Source organism: Cebus imitator, unplaced genomic scaffold (genome assembly GCF_001604975.1).
Source record: "Cebus imitator isolate Cc_AM_T3 unplaced genomic scaffold, Cebus_imitator-1.0 Scaffold40, whole genome shotgun sequence".
In the NCBI taxonomy this organism is placed as follows: Eukaryota; Metazoa; Chordata; class Mammalia; order Primates; family Cebidae; genus Cebus; species Cebus imitator.
The window spans coordinates 5,996,153-6,001,473 of record NW_016107355.1 but is presented as its reverse complement, the minus strand read 5'-3'; the positions used below and the strand labels follow the sequence as shown (position 1 = coordinate 6,001,473).

Here is a 5,321-nt window from a genome sequence, read left to right as displayed (position 1 = left end):
TCAAAAAAAAAAAAAAAAAAAAAAAGGAAAAAAATGAAATTACCCAATCTAAACAACAGAGAGAAAAATATTTAAAAAAAAAAAAGAACAAACCTCAGGGAATTATGGGACATTCTTGTTATCAGGGTTCTAAAAGGAGAAGAGTAAGAGGACAGAGCTCAAAAACTATTAGAAGAAATAATGACTGAAAACTACCAAACCTACAGACTGAAGATACTGAGCAAACCACAAACAAGATAAATCCAAATAAATTTATATGAAGACACATCACAGTCAAACTTATGAAACTTTTGAAGATGAAAAGACAAAGAAAAAATCTTGACAGCAGTGAGAGAGAAAAGATACACTAGTTGTATTGGAAAAACAATTTGAATGACAACAGATTTATCAGAAATGTGGAGGCCAGAGGAAGTGACACTATGTTGTGAAAGTGCTGAAAGAAATGAAGTGTCAACACAAAATTCTATACCCAGCTACATATCATTTAAGATTTAAGGGGAAATGAAGGCATTATCAGATAGAGTAAAACTAAAAATACTTCTCACCAGTAAACTTATTCTAAAAGAATAGCTAGAAACTGTTCTCAGAATAGAAAAAGATAATTTGAAGGAATTTTACAACATCATAAAGGAAAAAATTAATCATGGAAAGAGTAAATATATGGATAAATGCAAAATGTTTTCCTTCTCCTTTTGTGGTTTCTAAATTAGTTTGACAGTTGAAGCAAAAAGTATATGTCTGATATGGTTCTTAACATATGTAGAAAAAATACTTAAGCTAACATGCACAGCCTGGATTGGTGTGACCTTAGGATTCTCCCGGGAGGTCACCATATTGATGTCGAACTTATTGCGGACATCTGATCGGCATAGTGCACTGCAGCCCAGAACTCCGGGGCTCAAGCGATCCACCTCAGCCTCCCGAGTAGCTGGGACTATAGGCACACGCCACCGTGCCCCGCACCTTAGGATTCTTACTGTAATATTCCTTCATCAGAATAGTCTTTGCCCACATACCTGATAACCACTTCATTTGTGTTGCTCAGTTCAGCCACCAGTACAGATGGTGGTGCTTCAGCTGGAATCATTAAAGGAGGAACTATTATGTCCTCCATAAAGGTATTAGCACTTTCAGTAATGTTTTCTTCTATCTGCAAATACTCTTGTTCAACGATAGCCTTGATATCATGATCACCGTGTTCTTTCCCTGCATCCTTTTGGATTTTTTCAGTGGACAATGGAAGTTTAGCATAGAGAATGGCTTTCTAGAGATTTCCAGAAATGTAGTCTATGGTACATCCATCAGAAAGTGAGGCAAGATTTTTTAAGACATCCTCAGGGAATTTCACTTTGTACATTTCCTCAAATGCTTTCCGGAGTGCACTAGCCCAAAGGCCACTTGTGTATTTCACCAGCAGCTCTGCCTCTTTTTCTTTAAAGTCTCCTGGCGTAACTGGTGGACACCCTTTCAACGGTGCTGTTTGTTTGGGAGCAGGTAGTGAGGATGGAGGCACTTTCTCAGTGTCCAGTTCACTTCTCAAAAGCTGCTTTCTCTTATCTGGATGAAGAAGTAAATCTTGGCCACCACTGGAAGGTTTCTCCACAGTGCAAATATGAGGCCAGTGTTCAAATTGTTGTAAAATTCCCTGATTAAGGTCTTCTTTATATCACTCTTTGTAAAAACGTGGAAGCTTAGATATCCAAATGCCATTGTTATGCTTGTTTAGTGTTTCCTTTATGTGGTTTTGAATCTCATCCGTTTTATACATAGAAGAGGTAGGAGGTGTGACGCTGGGTTTTTCAACAGTTTGATTGAAATTATCACACATTTCCTTAGCAGAGGTTCTTGAGAGATCCTCTGCAAAGGTAGTCAAAGGGACGCCTTTGGGCTATACTGTTGTTGTTGGACACAGTCACATGCCTTTGCACTGGGATGTCTTTGAATGTTTCATTTCCAAGAGTTGTGTGTAACATATAAGGAGACGTTTCAGCATCAGACTTAACTCCAGCAGAGTTTCCTGTGTCTCTTAATAGTGCTGGATTAGGTTTTTTGCCAGTAGAAAAATGGGAAGCAAATCCTGGTTGTCTGAGGGTTGCTTTTGGTTCTCCATCTAGAAAAAAATGGCATGGTTTTCTTCATTCTCATCTGACAATTAACTTGACGCCCGGTTTTCCTTTTAGAACTCCTCTGATGAGCCACAAGCTGAGCAATTCTTGCCGTTTCTGTGCAGGCCATGGCATAGCACATAATCTCTCCAGATCTACTAGTCTCTATCCTGACCACTGCTAGCATACTTTTCAGACAGGCTTCTAGCATCGGGAAACCGTAGCTGTTTAAAGGAGATCTAGTCTCCTGACAAAGAACTGTACTCTGCTTGGAGCAGGGGCAGTGCTACTCCATTCTTATGAGACTGCAGAACAGCTCGTATCATCTTCGAAACCAGATCTCCTTCCAGCATCTTTGCCTTGTTTAGGGGACCCACAGCCTGTCACCACAGGGCCCCGCTCCTGCCGCCGTCTCCACCACTGCCCCTGCTGCTGGAGCCGCCCACTTTCAGTTTCCCTGAAAATGAGGAAGGATAAGGGAACATAGGAAAAATAAGGTTTCTATACTTCACTCAAACTGGTAAAATGTGATATAATGCCTATGTAATAAATATTTAGCAATCAATAAAAACTATACAAAAGGATAAACTCAAAAACAATATAGATAAAATAGAATACTAAATTATATTTAAGCAACCTATAGAAAGGCAGAAAAAAAAAACAGAGAAATGAAAATCAGAAAGAACAAACAGATAACAAATAGCATACTTAAGTCCTAACATAGCAATAATTACACTAAATGTAAATAACCTAAATACAAGAATTAAAAGATAGTTTGAAGGCTGGGCACAGTGGCTCACGCCTATAATCCCAGCACTCTGGGAGGCTGAGGTGGGCAGATCACTCGAAATCAGGAATTTAAGACCAGCCTGGCCAAGGTGGTGAAACCCTGTCTCTGCTAAAAATACAGAAATTAACCCGGTGTGGTGATGAATACCTGTAACCCCAGCTACTTGGGAAGCTGAGGCAAGTGAATCTCTTGAACCTGGGAAGCAGAGGTTGCAACAAGCCAAGATTGTGCCACTGCACTCCAGCCTGGGTGACAGAGTGAGACTCCATCTCAAAAAAAAGAAAAAGACAATTTGAGTGGATTAAAAGACCTGATCCACCTGTATGGTATCTACAAGAAACTTACTTCAAATAAAACAACATAGGCATATTGAAAAAAAAAAGGATGAAACAAGTTATGCAAACATTACTGGAAAGAAAGCAGGAGTATATTAACACCGGATAAAGTAGTATTCAAAGCAAAGACTATTACCAGAGAAAGAGAGGAATAGCATATAAAGATAAAAGGGTCAATGCACCAAGAAGATATAGGAATCCTCTATGGGTATCCACCACACAACAGACCTTCAAAATACATGAAGTGAAAACTGATAGAACTGAGAGGAAAATAGACAAATCCACAATTATAATTGGAGATTTCAACACCCCTGTTTTAACAGCTTATAGAAAAATTAGGTTAAAAATCAACAAGGATATAAAAGAATGGAACATCCTCAACCAACAAGATGTCGTCAACATTTTTTTTTTTTTAGACACGGTGTTTCACCGTATTGGTCAGGCTGATCTCAAACTCCTCACCTCAGGCGATCCACCCACCTCAGCCTCCCAAAGTGCTGGGATTACAGGCATAAGCCACCACACCTGGCCCAGAATCAACATTTATAGAACATTCTTTTCAAGTACCCATGGAATGTATACCATGATAGACCATAGCTTTGGCAATAAAGCAAGCCTCACTCTACCATATTCACAGGAATACTACATGCTCTTATCAACGAATGCAGAAGAGACATTTGACAAAACTCAACACCCATTCATGATTAAAAAAAAAACAAAACACAACTCTCAGAAAAATAGAAATAGACAGGAATTCCCTCACCTTGACAAAGAGCAGGAGACACATATGCTTTCACAGCTGGATCAAACCTTGGATGGGAAAATTATGACTTAAAAATGTGGATTGAGCTACCCATTCCTTTTTTTTTTTTTTTTTTTGAGACGGAGTTTCGCTCTTGTTACCCAGGCTGGAGTGCAATGGCGCGATCTCGGCTCACCGCAACCTCCGCCTCCTGGGTTCAGGCAATTCTCCTGCCTCAACCTCCTGAGTAGCTGGGATTATAGGCATGCGCCACCATGCCCAGCTAATGTTTTGTATTTTTAGTAGAGACGGGGTTTCACCATGTTGACCAGGATGGTCTCGATCTCTTGACCTCGTGATCCACCCACCTTGGCCTCCCAAAGTGCTGAGATTATAGGCGTGAGCCACCGCGCCTGGCCTTAAATAAGGTTCTAAGCCTGGTAATGTCAAGTCATCTGGAGAGACAACCTGAGCCAGCGTGACCATGGAAACTGGCTTTGTGATCCAGTATCTCTACAGGATCCAGGACAGGCTGGAATGTAAGGACAAAATCCCATTTGCCCAGAACCCAGCATGGTAACAGCTTTGGGTCTGGCAACACTGGCCAAGTATGTCTGTCAAATGGTAAATTCAGTCAAAACATTCACACTGGTGTATATGTGTGATGTATCACATAAAACATCTAGGGACATCGACCTTTCTCGTCTGAAAGGTGTGTTTTTTTGCTCATGAGAGACTTTGAGAGTTACTATGGTTTTCTAGTTTAACTAAATAACAGTTTTTGTGAGGCCAGAATTGCACAGAATTATGGGTATTGCAGACTATAGAAATATAGCCTATTTCTACATCATAAATTTACTAAGGGTACTTTAGTAGATGATACGTTAATATCCCAAATCTCTGTAAAATCCCGTCTATGTAGCCTCCATGAATGTGGACATGAACAGTAACAACTAATATATACGGAGGCTTTTCTCAAGTGCGCCAGGCACCGTTCTAAGCATGTTACATGTGGTGACAGGCTATTTCTCACAGCCTGTAAGGTAGATACTATTTTTCTCTCCATGTTTTGCATGAGAAAATCGAGGCACTGGGTAGAGTAAGCAATTTGCTGAGGGTGCAGTTAGAAAGTAGTGGAGGCAGAATGCTAACCCAGTCTGAAGGCTTGCTTCAGAGTCTGTGCTCCTAAAGACTGTTTTGTGAATGATTAAACAGTAAAGTTTGAACGGCTGTGTCCAGAAAGATTGCATAAATGGTTTTCCTTGAAGTTGCCCTGGCACCCACGATTTCTGGGGAATAGGAGAAAAAAAAAATTTTTTTTTTTGAGGCGGTGTCTTACTCTATCGCCC

General features: G+C 40.2%; 1 pseudogene; it reads right to left on the bottom strand.

Annotated features, from left to right (window-relative positions):
• Window positions 1-973: 973 nt before the first annotated feature.
• On the bottom strand, window positions 974-2,625 carry LOC108302344 (annotated as a pseudogene).
• Window positions 2,626-5,321: the final 2,696 nt, after the last annotated feature.